The sequence below is a fragment of the Varroa jacobsoni genome, unplaced genomic scaffold, assembly GCF_002532875.2.
Source record: "Varroa jacobsoni isolate VJ856 unplaced genomic scaffold, vjacob_1.0 scaffold_621, whole genome shotgun sequence".
Lineage (NCBI taxonomy): Eukaryota > Metazoa > Arthropoda > Arachnida > Mesostigmata > Varroidae > Varroa > Varroa jacobsoni.
This window is the reverse complement of record NW_019213523.1, coordinates 573,530-589,099: the sequence shown is the minus strand read 5'-3', so window position 1 is coordinate 589,099 and position 15,570 is coordinate 573,530. Positions and strand designations below refer to the sequence as shown.

Sequence of the window (15,570 nt, the reverse complement as noted above, 5' to 3'; positions counted from 1 at the left end):
CAAAACGATTACGTTATGTATCTATGTAAAGCATCTTCGGGGAGCTGACGGAAACGTAGACAGAGAAAAGTTTTGGGCCTTGTAGTACATATATTAAGATTTATACGCGGGCTTCGCTCCTCACTTATTTTGCCATTAACTGATTTAAGCACTCTGATTGGCGAGTGTCACGCCCGACATACTGTAAAATAGACCAACAGTTAGATCCTGTATCAATCAGTGTGATCAACTGTACTCATCCTATTACTCCGCAATGTAAATGGCTTTAACTTAAACTGCCAGCATACACCCGATTCCTTTATGCCATCTTTTATAAAACTAAAAATCTAACTATACCAATACATCTTCGTCTTAGGTTGTAACGTAAGTGAATAAATTTTTCTATCATTCTAGCTACAATTTTTTATTCATTATATACCTGTCGCCGGCTTCTACTGTCTTTCCTCGACACGCAACAATTTATTCTTTTCAGACTTTAGAAACTTTCAGGTTTCTATTTTCCACTCGGGTTTTGAGATCCTCTGGACAATAAAGTAGATGGCTGCGAATTTCATTTGCCAGTGATTGTATAAAGCGGGGATGCGCAGGGGCAAAGCTTGCAAGATATGGTGGATACGAACGAATTTCCGTAAGATAACCTTGTTCAATCGATGTAAAAAGGCCATATGCAGATCTTGATGGACCGTCTTGTTCTTCTCAAGTATTTCCTAGTATATAAGATCCTTTCAGGTCCACTAGGCTCAGATCATGGTCTGATTTAACTCCGAGCTAAAGCTACCCGTTCCTTTCGCTGTTTCATATCGACGTGGATATACCTGCATACTACCGATCTGTTACTGTGCATTGCGTGATACCAAGCTAGACGTATAGGGTCAATAGTAAACCGTAATTCCTTGTGCACTATTCTTGGCCTATAGCATACATATTTAAGATATCGGATAAAAGTCTGGAATTCCTACATTACTTTGTGGGACAATTAATTGATTATGTGTCATCTGAGGTAACCATATACATCAGATAACCGATCGAGGTTGGGTACGCCCCCTTGAAGTTCAAAATTATAGCTTTGAACCTAGCAAACCCTTTCGAGCAATTCTATAGTGCCAGCGTATATGATAAGAATATTTTTTTTGCTTATGACACAAGCCCAATCTTATTTCTTCTATAATTTTCCTGGTGCTAGCGATTTGCTGAACATCGATTCTCTGTTCTTCATGAGGAAGCTTGGCGTCTGTCGCCCTTCAGTTTCCTTTAACTCTATTTACATAAGGCGCGTTCGCTGGCACTATCTGTACCACATCGTCTTGGTCGTGGCTAGAGCGTGTACCTTGACATTTCACTTAGTTGACGTCTTCTTTTTTGTCGCCTTTAATGTTCTTTCCAGTTAGATCCCACCGTCGTCCTTGTTTTTTGACGGCTATTCATACCTATGGCACTCTAGCCATTACCAGGCCGGATGGTTAGTTATTATGCGAATTTGAAGGGTACAAGACTATTAGCTTTAAACACAAGATAATTTGAAAGTATTTATTTTGTGGCGCAATTTAGATATACTTTTTAGGTGTGACACAATCGAAGACAACTTTTGTATAACCCGGTTTGGCACACTGTTTTTGTAGCTGCTTAAACATAGACCAAACATTATTTACAAGATATGGCTTAAATATATTAATGTTTTATTACGGCTTTTCATGCGGCAGAATATTATCGAACAATACGAGTTTTCCATACATCTGAGCGACATTGCGGCTTTTCAAATACTAGAAATGAGGTATTCCACCATGCGGTTTCCTGATCATTTAACTGTTCTGTCTGGCACGTATACAATACAGTTTCAACAAATATTAGTTGAAAGATACAGAGATGGTGCAATCTAATTGAACATGGACGACGTATGGTAAATTACTCAGTTTACTTTTAACAATTGGCCTACGATCTTGACAATAGTCATCATAATCCAAAATAGTTAATCATTCCCTCATTTAGAGATATGCTAGTTTACACCATGGAGCTCGTTTGGATAGACATCTCGCTTTGAGGCGTTTAAAAGCTGATAACGGTTTTTTAAATGTATTCCGCTACCAGCGATGCAGGGCACTTACGTCTATGCCTACATATACGACGGCTCCCACCAGCGAGGATCAGCCATTGCCTTCATTCAGATCAGTCGTATCAACGTCCTTCAGCGGATATATTTACATAAAAAAAAAAAAGTAATATAGCGCCTCTATAGATCATGGAAGTACTTGTACAGTCCAGTGTATAGGGTTCACCGTTACACCGTTACCGAAATAGACCGTATCAATCAGAAGCAATCGATTTATTTTCTCATAAACTTATAACCATGTCTGCTACATACAGAAGTGTGTATTTACGACATCCACGACCGGCATTCCGCTGCGATCAACAAAACCTACTGACAAAGCAACGCATCCGCGTCCATTTGTTTTACAAACTTTCAGCCATCTAAAAAAATACGATTCAGCCCTACAGTTTTAAAGCTAACGAAAAGACAACTTTTCGACGCTAAACTTGGGACGTAATTCCGAAACTTTGTTTACGCGAATACAATGGCTGAGGGTAAAACGAAATTAACCTCGACTTTGCAACTAGCGACTATTAGTTGTAACAATGGTCATCATCTCCGAGAACGACTTCAATTATGTTATGATAAAAACCTGTCAGGACAAAAATATAGAACAATCACGCCGATTATCTAGCAAATAGTAGCGTCGACCTTAGGTCGCCGAAATAAAAAACGAATCAAGAAAACTGAATATGACAGAACGCTTTGCCTCTTCATCTTGAGTTAAACATAACTATCCGAATATCGATTAAGAGTTCGTAATTTTTTAGCGAATTCATAGCTGATTTTGCGCGAAATTAAGCGACTTTTTAAATATCCTGTATCCTCGTTTTCAAAAATCTTCTGAATATAGGAAACCGTTAGCGCATAGGTATAGTTTACCTAAAGTCGGGCCTGAAAATCAGAGATATCTAATCCGAACCATACCGTGACGCATAGTTGTAGTCCAAATGAGTTCTTGTCGATTGAGGTATCATCTTTTATGCGTAGTTTATATATATATATAAATCTTCGGTTGTGAAGCATTGCTCGAAATTTCCATTCTGCTATATCCATACCAGATAAGTGTTTCATTAATCGCATAAGATCGACAAAGTTTGGTTCAAAGCTATTTTTCTTAGCGAAGTATGTCTATTTTGTATCACTGTTTGCAATTCGTTGTATGATGTTCTTTTTATCGGAGCGATTAAAACATTTGTTAATATCGTGCTTACCAAAAGCTTTTTTTATAACAAAAATATCCATTTTACGACATAAAAGCACTATTGCACAACGAAAATTATTTTTGTCACAATTGGATAGTAAATAGAACACGCTGTTTATTAATAGCAGCTACGGATACGTAAAGGGATAAGTTCTCTAATCAAGATCCCTAATCGATACGAAGTTGCAACGCATCATTACGAAGATCTGCTTTCAGCTGTGCAGCCCCGTTCGTCGCAGACAGGATTAGTAGCTGGCGACTGCTTACCTGGACTGTTTAAGGTCACGTTAGCGGCTGCCATCTGTGATCTGATTACTCATCCCCATTCGCGCAGACCCCTCGCCACCGTCCGTCCATGACCACCAGCTGAGTGCGCGAAACAGAGGCTGCCTTAGCAGCAGCTGACTAGGGCCTATTTGAACTACTCCACCGCATTTCGCTCATCGTTAACCATTAACATGTCAACAAATTCTCCAGCCTGTCTCGACAGTAGATGAAGGGCGTTGAACCACTTCGTTTAGTACGTGCTAGTCAAGAGGGCGTACTAAACAAAAAAAAAATATATATAGAGAAAGAGAGAGAGAGAGCAAAAGAGAGAAGTGGCAGATTTTTTGGAAATATTTTGATATACAATACTTGAAACGAACTATTGAGAGCCGCCATTGTGAAAGGTCTACGATATATACGCCTTGAGATTGAGATATCGGCTAATAATATTTGCAACCCTCAAATTACACAAAAAATTTAACATTAGAGAATGCCGAAGTGTTTTTTGCTTAAAGTCCAGAAGCCTATCTGACGCAACGGGTTTTAATGGTCTTCTTATGCAGAAACAGGCCAGTGCCTAGTCTCAAAAACAATCTGAAACAAAATTAAGTGCGCCCGAGCCGTGCACTTGCCGACAGATTATTTTTCGATTTGTTTCAACGAGATCAATAATATCTTTCTATTTTAGCATTTTTTCACTTGTCATTTAAGTTCCTCAACAGCTAGCAATCATTACTTTTAGACAAAGCGTCTCTCTGCTACTTCTATCTACCTACCATCAGGAACTTGCGCTACTTAAATTTGAACGGACCCCTCATTTCATCCTTACCTTGTTTCACAATTGTATGTAGGAAGGCTGAAAGGTGCATTTTAGGTATCTAAATGCGTTTCTAAGGTGTCCAAAAATGTTCGGTTTATCTGGGAAGTCATCGACCATTTAGGCTGATGATCGATTTTACGATTGTTTATGAAGATAACTCAGAAAATTACAGAACTAAGTTTTTAGAACTGGCTAAGTTATGAGATGTCGCTGCGACCTTTACTACGGGACAAAGAAGCAAAGGGTGTCCCAATGCACACAAATGCGAATGGTAAGGCCTTCTTTTACTTAGCAAGCTTCATTTGGCCAACTGCAAGCTGTTAGTATTACAGGATGAATTTCGCGATTTGCTAACCACGAGGCGACGAGGTATTCTGAAAACTTGACTCTATCATATACATATAATGGCCTTTGGAACTTATGAAGTAATGCGTCTGTCTGTCTTATAGTCGCAAGAAAACCTAGGCAAACATTAGGCCACGCAAACACTTTCGAACCACTGCAAAGACACAATGCAAAGTGTACAATGAGGTTCGAATCTTCACAGCAACGTCTTTTGAGAAACACATGAACATGGTTTATGTACGCTTACCATATGCTAGTGCTTAACTAATTTAATGGTGGTCGTTATAACAGTAAATACAGTTTGTTAGGCACGGAAGAGCTAATGTCGAAACGCATCTTTATATCGAAAGTCCTTTACATCGAACAATTAATATGTGTGATATAATTGTCGCTTATTTTAATTATCTGCTCCAGATTTTCCGCTTGCATTTGACACACAGAAAGAATTTTTCATTCGTCTTTTTATCTCACAAAATGCGCCAACTCTTTTTAATGACGGTAACTTGTGGAACAATATATTGTTGCAAACATAATAGATACTTAAATCAGTGTCGTCAAATACAAATTTGATCTTGCTGATGGGATGCACGTAGATATCAGTATCTAAACTTCTATAGTATCATTGGTATAAACAGTATTACTGCTTTGGTTACAGCTATGAACTTCTTATAACAACCAAAATGAAGATAAGCGATACATGACATATAGAAACTAAAGAAACAAAAGTTAGCGAGAATTTTTTTTACCTAGTTTTATATAACAATAATGGCTTATTGTATTGGCGCCTATTTTTTGAATCTGCGCGCCTCTGAGAAATCGAACCAGCGATGCCTCGGATTCAGCTATCACCCAACCATAGGGATATCGTCAATATGTATAACACTGAATTACTCTCTGATCAGTCTGTCTACATAAATGTACTATTGATCGAATCATTTCCTGCAATACCAAGTGATCTGAATATACATACATACAAATCCACTTCGTAAATAGTTTGTCTTCCATGGAAGAATTTTTTTACCCTAGTCTATCCTGCTAGCTTGTTGCGCCTAAATTATATAATAAGCGTGTCTTTTTAGCTCCGATGCCGTTCAAGGATTGAAAAAAATTATAAAATTATGTGCTTATTTGGATGTGAAAGCTTTTTAGAATAATCCTTTTAACTTTATGTGTATGGACACATACCCGCCACATATTACATTAATGTAAGTACTACATTTAGACAAAGTAGAACCTTTAGAACCGCAAGGGTCTGATTTCTTTTTATCACCATCGCTAGTAATGTCATGGCACAGGTAGCGCAGTCACTAATAAAACTGTACTTCTTCATTGAATTTACCAGGTAATGATGATTACTGACCAGTACAGGCTTGGCAAACGACCCACGAATTGTAGCGGATCGAAACACAAAATAGCATATCAAAACATATTGCTAAGCCCTTGGTCCAATATTCATCCTCAGGATACAGGAGAAGTTCACTGTCATATCCTCCATATCACCCAGTTCTATCCGTTTAGCTATTTGTCAATATAGAGGGTAAACAGGCAGTTTGTATATCGCAATTTACAGAATGTGCGGTCCTTTTTGTTTTTAAGGATATGATTAGACAAAGTTTAAGGTCATGCATCTGAAGGATATCGAAGAATTTGTAATGATATTTTTTAGGAAGAAAGGAACTAACGTGAAGAATTTCTTGCAGACTATCATTTTCTAACATTTATAGTCGCCTAATAAAATAATTATGCCCTACGCCTCACACAGTTGCGACCCGGTAATTAATAATAAGAATAAATAGCGAGTCCAATTGAATAATGTGCGCTCAAACCTATGCAGGACAATGGAAAATATAAAAACTCATTTATTCATCCCTTAAAAAAATTCGGACAAAAATTGTTGTTTAATTTAAAATTGTTGTAATCTTAGAGCGACCAACTCTTGACTAAATTTTCTTTAAGAAACACAGTAGTTAACTGAAGCTTGAGTATGTCCTTCGATTAAAAATTATTTAAATTTTTAACTAAAATATTACTAATGTCTTTAATTGAAATATATTAATGTCTAAAACCAGATGATTATATCACTTGACATGAAAAATGTTTGCGGAAGTTTCGAATGCTTGACTAAACGTCATCGGTTATGACGATCATATAAACATATGCTCGCTGTTGCGTCACACTTTTAATTCTAGGTCCATCACCAGGATTTCCTAGACGACTACTGACTGGAATCGCTGTCGGAAGGTCTATCCGACGTCGCTTTTCCTTCATACATTTCCTTCACTGAAGCCCCCCTTCACCTCTTTTGGTTCACGTACTTTGTTTGCCATCTTCGCGGTATTTCGTTGCACACGTCTCACATTGCACGGTCGCAGCACACACAACCACAGGTACCTGCGACCTAGCGTATAGACGCAATTCGTATAGATATATATATATATATCTCTATATATACTCAGTAGTACTGAGCAGGTAAGCTATGATGAATCCAACAACAATAGAAGCAGACACCTATGACAAACTTCTGCACGACGATAATATGACACCACAAACGTTATAACCTTATTGGCGTTGTTTACTATATACAAGTCAACAGGTATAAGGCAGGACTGTATGAATATTGAACTGTCCATCTGTTTACCTGTCTTTCACATTTGTTCTTTGGCTCACGTGTTGTCGAACACAATGCTACTAATGACGTCGGGGCGCGACGATCAATAGTAGACACAGCAGCAGCGTCGCGGACGACTGCAACTAGTGCTCTGTCACCGGCCAACCGACCCGAAAAAAAATCATGCGACGCGTTCGTTCGCCGTTATCGCGCATCCCTCTTTCTACCGTACGCGTTCTAACTAGATTCGACGTGGCGCTGTACGGCTTCGCGTACCTGAAACCTGCCTGTTGTGTGGTTCCCGGCTGCTGCTGTTGCCGACAGTGTCGGCAACCAGTGCAGAAACTACAGCAGGGACTGCAACAGAGGCTGGAACAATTTCCGCCAAAGTTCTATACAGAGAGGCTATCGCATCGGTTCGTAGCTGCTCAAGCTTAGCTCCTGGATGTTGGGAGCTAGACACGCAAGTAACTCTGATTAGATTGCAGCATGGCGGTGGAGAAGATAGCAGTAGCATTTGGGGCAGGGGGGGATTTAAATATAGTAGCTAACGTCGCTCCAACGTGAGACTCCGATCGATGCTGGGAACAGGGTACCGAATTCAGGGCAGGGGCTCGAGTGGCCTCGAACAAGGCCTGAGGAGAAGCTGAACAACAGAGCAGCTAGGCAATCCGTAGTTCAGCAATGAGCTTACTCAAAGGGGGTTTAGATCCTACACTAGAGATGCACTGAGAAGAAGCGTGCGCAAAGGGTGGTTTGGTAACACGATGGCGACAACCGGGGGGGAACTGGCCGAAAGAGTTCCGTGGCTGGCGGGCTGACGGAAATATCCGTTACCTGGACTACCCGTCGTTTGTTGTTCGCTAAGACTTTGACCCCTCGAAGGGGTCGTCTTCCAGAATCCCTGACGTGACAAACTGCGTCCTCTGTTGCCCGGCTGTACTGCCACAACCGCCATTATCACCATTGCAAATACCTCTATTATTATTCTGAGCTTGGCAAGTACGACGAGACCTTTGATTTGGATAAAGACCCGCCCATCCCTTAGCCGAATAACGGTCCGTCTGTTCGTGTGCCGCCACGCATATGTAAACATCGACGAAGACAGACGAAGAGCAGGACAGAGAAGATAAATATGTATACAAAAATCGGTGAGACGAACAGACGCTATCTACCGTCCATGATGGATTAGATTACTGATTGTAGGCGCAGAATCAACGCAAAAAAGATATGAACACAACTTATGCTGCCTGTCTAGAAATGGATATGGCAACGAGCACAAGCCGAGGAAAGTTAAGTCGTTGCTGGAAATCACGCTACTCGGCTTTGCCATTGACAACAACTAGGTAGGCTTCATTTATCGTATACCTTGAGTACACGAGGGGGGCATGACCTCTCTTACTGAGCGAGTGCGCCATCTATCAGAAAAAAACATCGAACTTTCGCTCATAACGGATTTCTAATAGTTGGACCCAAGCGTTTCACCTATTAAACTAAAGCGTTTCACCTACATTAATCTCGAACGTTAGTGTACCACACAGGGTCCATCAAAACATCCGTGTGTAGGATCAAGATGCTCGATCTTTAGACAGACATGTAGTCGACGTTTGGCAACATCAGCAAGCCCAAAAATAAATGGAGTGCATATCTTTCTTTTGGCACATTTGGCCTTCAGAGTATAGAAACTTTTCGCTCGATCATCGAATGACGGCCTAAGAGTCTACTACGTAAGTATTACAATGAATCACCTATACTCAGTTTCTAACGTGAGTAATTTTTTTTACAGCGGGTCTTAGCAGTATATGATATATTAGTCGATAGCCGCAATGTAAGGGACAAACCAGGTTCTATCAATGTACAAGTAGTTCTATTGTAGGGTAGCCACTAATGTAAAGTTAAGAGGAAGTTATTGGAATGGCTAGAAACTATTAACGGTTTGTTTAGTGCTTTCCATTTTTCCAGTCTACTTTGCTAATAGACTAGTGTTATGTACCGTTGGAACGCCCTTTATTTGCTATCCAGTAGTCTTGCCTAGGTGGAAACTTATATGGATCTTGAGTTTTGAAATATATGTGCCTTTATTCGAAATGTGACGACCACGTCGTTTCGTAAAATAAGAAACGCATTTAAAAAAGTGATTATGAATAAGTGAATACGAAAATCAAGCCAAAGATTAAAAATTAATAAAGAGCCCAACAGGAGCCTGCGAAATTCTTTGGCACAAATAAAAAGACTCAGAAACAATCAATGCCATTGAACAATATAATAAACTAACGATAAGCATAAGAGATGTGAATCTATCTGGTCATATTTCACTTACTTTTTAAGATTTTTGTGTTCTTCCAACTTGCTCTCCAGTCAACTTCTTAATCGTTTCAAGTTCAAATAGTTCAATAGTTTCAAACAAGATCAAATTCGACCTCGTACTAGTTTTCGTATTTTAAAATAATGGCGTAAAAAAAATGTAGGTCTATTGGTAAACCCAAGCCGCATGTCCAATTTCTTAATTCCGATAAAACGATGACAACGTTCCGATCGGCCTAATTTGCTAGTTAGTTAAACCTATTTTAGGTTTGCCGAAATTAAATCGTATTACATTCACACGATATGTAATCATAGTTGATTAATCACCACTTTCCACGATGCAACAATCCGCACATACAAATAGCGTTTTGGGGGTCTATCAACGAATTAGACGCAGCGTCACGCATTGACGATATATCAATTTTGGATTGTGCTTAATGAAATCAGTTTTGTCAAATATGCGTAACATAAGATCATCTTGTGGACAGCAATGCTTGCCGTTACGTTCTATATGCTCAAAGGAAGTAATAACGTTCGATAACTTTTTTCACGTAACTTAGGCGTACCTAGAAAATATCCGGTCGGATTCATTATGTTAAATAAATAACTGGCCAAAGTCAAGCCCTTCAGATCTTGCCTTCCTAGAAGTCCTACAATAAAAACTCCAGCAGCTCTAGTTAAGTCGCATAAAAAGGTCCGCAGTAATACGATGACCGCAGAAAAGTTGTCGCTCGGCGGGAAATTAAGGTCGTCCGTATCATTACACATATCTTTAAGCGCTTCATTAACGATTTCATGCTAGTGGACTTTTTCTTCCCGAACTGGTCGAAAGAACCACTTGCCGTCCATGACGGAAGTGCATATTTTGCATGTTTTTGCGAGCACTACCTCATCTGCATAGGCGGATTGGGACTTTTGAATTAAGTTGACCCATCGGCAATGGTTGGCTCCATATAAAGAGGGTCTCGAAATATCACGAGTCAAATTTTGCTGTTTGAAGCTTTGGTAGTCACAGAGTTTTGTATCAACATTGAGTTTTCAATTAACTCCTCGGTAAACGCATAATGGTAAAAATAAGTTGATTCGTTTAGCCAGATTAAGCAAGTGTATCACCAGGTTGTCAAAGAGAGGTGTGTGTATATGTATATACATATGGCTCGCACAGGATATATGCCTGACATCGTCTTATGTCAAAAACATAGCCTTTCTTTAGCTGAGTAGTTGCAACAAAAATACAACGTTCGCACGGCACTAGATCAACGCAAACGTTTATAATATTTGCAAAAATACTGTTATAAAAAAGAAAGTGAAGGTACTATTTAGTAGACCTACTTGAGACATACCCTTTGGGCGCTCCATCGATGTGCCGCTATAGGTGTGCCCTACTGTGTCGGATTATTTCGTATCCTACTAAGTGTTGTTTGTTGTCTGCTACCGCTGTGGCGCGTCCAGCAACGTTCCTATACAAAGTAACAAAACACCGCTAAACTTATACACGATTTAAGGTGTTCTACTTGGTATTTGCGAATGCACGCCCTAGTATGAGCCTGTTCTTCAAGGCACAATAGTTTTCATCGTCGTTACTATTGTTACGTAATTTTTTCTTCTGAATTTAATTCACTGATCTTTGTTCTTTCTCGGTGAATCAACAGTCATTCGATATTTTGCCTTTCTCTTAACTTCAAATCATAGTCTAGGTAGCGAAGCTATTGGAACTCAATACACAACACAAGAATTACGATGTGCTCGACATAGGTTGACTGAATAAGCTCTGCACCGTTGAGCGCTCTACTTGCGAGGTGAGATATGTGAAGATTTCTGGGGGTCCTGTATGCGTGGGTATCAAACTTGATTTCTTAGTTAAGCCAACAAGGAGATCATACACACTGGCACGCATCGCCGTCTGGTCGGCAATATTCCCACGCCTCATGCTATATTTAGGAAACTATCCCTCCTCCAGTGTCCGGTCTTGAACTCGACATCATCAAGCGTCTCCATGCCGACTGACCTACAACAATCTGCTTGTTGGGGGAAAATCCGTTTTCTAAATCTTCCCCCAATTCAATCTAACTTCAATGACAGCTGCCCTTTAACCACCTTACGGTCTGCCCAAGACCAAAACGAAATAAAAAAACACACCTATTATGGTGAAAGTTTTCTGCTTCGTTTCGCTTGGATTGGTAGTCATTTTTTCACACACTTTCCTTCCAATATGTGGGTCACTCTTTGTTGATGTGTAATACCGTCCTCCACCGCGAAGAGTTACAACTAGCTATGCCCTTCGATGTTATGTAAAAAGCGGCCAAAGAAGGCAAAACAACCCCTAAGAATTAACCACAAAGTAACAGTAGAAGCCGATTTTAGTAAAGACGCAATGGATTACATTGGAGCTATCCATTGAAATTACCCGTCTGCTGATAGAACCAACAAAAGGTGATGGGAATTTTATATATAGCTCCAATAGGCAGAAACGTAAAACGTGCGTCTTGGTTCGCTTCATTAAAGGCTCAACCGCGATTAGTTTCTAAAGTAAATGATTTTGGCTTTGCCGTCAACTGGCAACGCCGACGGCCATTTAACATTTACAAAAATGTTACCAAACACCCTACACACCGCATGTAAGACGAAGTCGTCATTGACCGCTTAACAAAGGAAAAAAATCAACAGCACATTACTTCAGTAAAAGCACTATACACCACTAAATACTGGATAATAGTAATATTATAGATAGACACTCCAATTCGATAAGACGTACACACATTTCCTGTTACCACAATACGGTGCAAAGCGCTAGAGAATCAGCGCATTAAACACTATTACGCTATTATTATTAATTTAAGCGTCTTCGGCTAAACAACAAACAAACAGCTAAATCTGCCTATATATCATTCACTTTTCCAACATGTGGTATTATTTTCTGCTCTATAGATTGTTTAAAGACACGGGACGAACGCACCCTGCACCCTCAGAGATTCGCTATAAATGACTATTAAAAAACGAGAGAAGTTCGTGCATTTCTTGTATGCTGTAAGGAAAGTGTGAATTGAAGAGCCATGAATAACTTAAACTCTGTTAAGCGCCAGCAGGGCGGATGCAACTTTGTATGGCAACGGTGCTGATCGCAGAAACGCCAAATCCGAGAACTGGATTTAGAAAGTAATAGATTCACTCAGAGTTTCTACTGCATGCTCTATTTGAAGCAGTGTAACTTATATGACGGGGGCAAGCGTGGTCTAACTTGGTTGAAAATTAACGTATCGTAGCGTTCTGTACAACAGTGCCTTAGCTCGGATCAGAGAAGGTTGTTATAGGTTGTTAAGACAGCTACAGAATTATTTTAGGATGTACGACTAAGAACACTAAGTAGCTGTTGTGATGGGCATGTTGTCTTATTAGCTTTGAATCATTTGAAAATTTACCAAAATCTTTCAGTGTACACGATACTTATGCTCTAATGTGTAACTAGTCACGGTATTAGTTCGGAGCGTAACTACGTTACGTTACGTAGTGTTACGTCGTTGCATGAATGATCTAATTAAAGGTAAGTGGATGTTAAGGTTGCTAACTGAGATTCGTAAACGAGTGCAAATATTCTTAAGAGCTTAACATAATATGAAGTTGTATAAAAATTGCGAAATTACGGTAGTGTTATTGAAGAATTGAGTGACGTCCAAACTCATGTCTGCCACTCGATGAAATTTCTTGAAATAAAATTGCACTCCAATATATAATCGACAAAGAATAATTTATGTCGTCAACCGATCAGTATTCCTTCTTCTCTATCGACACTGACCCTTGTCGGGCCTTTAGGTTCGGAACACGTCGTTCGTTATTAGGCAGGCTATCCTCGTTCGTGCGCGACGTCGATGCACAGAAGTCTGAAGTCAAACGACCTTCAGCCTGCATGCAGTACATCTGCTCGCTAGCCCTTTCCCTTCGCGTCTGCATGGGCATCATTGTTGGCATCGTACTCCTTCTCCGATCATTGAGGTAAGCACAGGCCCCTCTATAGGTGAGTCCCTTTCTCATCGTGAGTCGCTGCTGCTTTCCCACCGTGAGCCGCCGTCTACAGGCCTCTCTTGTACGACATGAAACGATGAATGTGTTTGGCCTACCAATCGTCGTATAGTTTTGGCGGAATATCGCCAAGGAAAGGGATAGCAAAACATCAAAGTTGCGTAAGCTAGGAAACAGCAAGCGTTCAAAGGAGGAAGTCGAGGAGCAAGGGATGGCGGCCAAGGCGCTCGGCGAGTGAGTTTAATCAGAGAGGGCTGTAAGAAAACAAAGAGTAGGAGTAGTCGTAGGTGATAGAAGACGACGCTGATGTGATGCCTGTCACACATCGCGCTCAACAGTTTTATTATTGCCAACAAGTTGCATCCTAGATCTTCCTATTTCTCACTACTATAACAGCGCCACTGGCCACACTCAGCCCACTCAGCTGCTCTACTTTGTGGCGCCTGCCGACAATGCTAGCGTGGCGCTTTTGCAGTGGTCGTACTGGGCGATCGTGATGATGACGCGTTGTGTTGCCGACTCTGCTGCTGCCGCCGACGACGCTTGCCTCTTTGCTTGAATCGGGTCTATCTCCGCCGACTACGGACCGCATACATACCTCTTGCCGTCTGCTAGATGGCGCTGCTGCAACCGGTACTTGTGGAAGCACGTGTCTGACCGCCGCTCAGTGCTCATTAGCGAAGTTACCGCCAATATTGCCTGCCCCTTTCGCTATCTGTCTGTTGTTTATACTGTTCGTGGTGCCATTTCTGGTTGTCGTCCCGCTAGTCACCTAGACAATATTCTAGAAGGAAGATTCATGGTAGGCCTGTGTGTCTACGCACGTGTGTGTGTGCTGTTTGTCCTCGCTCTTAGCTCTTTCATGCTGGTTAACCTGTATTAGCACCAATAGCAGTGCTCGGAATAGCAAGAGTCGCCAAAGACGTCGGCGGTTGTTCGCGCTGATGCTGCAGACCACTCGAATATTGTTGAATATTGCCTCAGCCCTCTTGCATTTGTCTGCTGCAGGACCGCTGCTGTACAAAGCAGTGCCCATCGCTGCTAGCAATGATAGTACGAGCATATCCATAGCTACAGTCTCAACCGCCAGCGTAGACGTTGCAGCTACTGAGAGCGCGCAGTCGCTTCAAGGGCGCGCCTCCGTGCCTGTTCGCTTGCTTTAGGAGTGAATCTATTTCTGTATGTGCCTAAATGTGTCTCAGGCTGGCAGAGTTGTCGTGTGTGCCTTCAAAAGTGGCGAATGAGCCGGTAGATAGAGACGCAAGAAGAAGCTAGAAAGAAAACGTTAAAGACCAACGGAAGACCAAGACCACGATCGCGAATACGAACCAGTAGTATCCTGGCTGCGTTGCCGTTGCCAGAGTGGTAGAAGACAGAAACGCTGTGGGTGCTTGGTCACTAAATTCTGTTCTACGATAGCTCAACGAAGCCAAAAACAGTAATTGGGTTGCTGTTAGCTAGCATCGCAGTGGATGGTCGCCACAACAGGGAACTTAGTGCGCTAACATTGACTCTATCTATTGCTATCCCCGCCGCCACCATCACGTCTACCTCTAATCACCTGTGCTGGTGACAAAAGGAGCAGTGCGTAAACGGTGTATTGCATGTACATATACGTTGCTGGAGGCGTTCCAGTAGTAGGTGATGTTGGAATAACGCTACTGGGGCCTTCGTCAGGCCGCTCACGCTGAGAGAAACACAAACGTGGCTTGCTTTCGGATAGCCAGCGCTGAAATACCAGCCAATGTGTGGCTGTAGTAGCTATTGCTGATCAGACGCACAGACGTTTAAAGAATTAGGCGGAAGAAGTTACTGGCATCACAGTGTTATCATCATTAGGTAGAACACAAGACAGAGCGTTCGTAACTTATGTACTGGTAAGTAATACAAAATCATAGCATTTGAGAGACGACAGCTGT

At 41.1% G+C, this 15,570-nt stretch overlaps 1 protein-coding gene across 4 annotated transcripts in view; it reads left to right on the top strand.

Annotated features, from left to right (window-relative positions):
• The first annotated feature begins 14,065 nt into the window (after positions 1-14,065).
• Positions 14,066-15,570, top strand: part of LOC111262011 (sorbin and SH3 domain-containing protein 1) — a 39,743-nt gene continuing 38,238 nt past the window's right edge. For 2 of the 4 annotated variants that reach the window (XM_022835959.2, XM_022835960.2), the window contains exon 1: positions 14,066-15,528. The gene's annotated coding sequence lies outside the window, so the exon portion shown is untranslated. The remainder of the gene's footprint in view (positions 15,529-15,570) is intronic. The other 2 variants (XM_022835961.2, XM_022835962.2) reach the window with 2 other exon arrangements.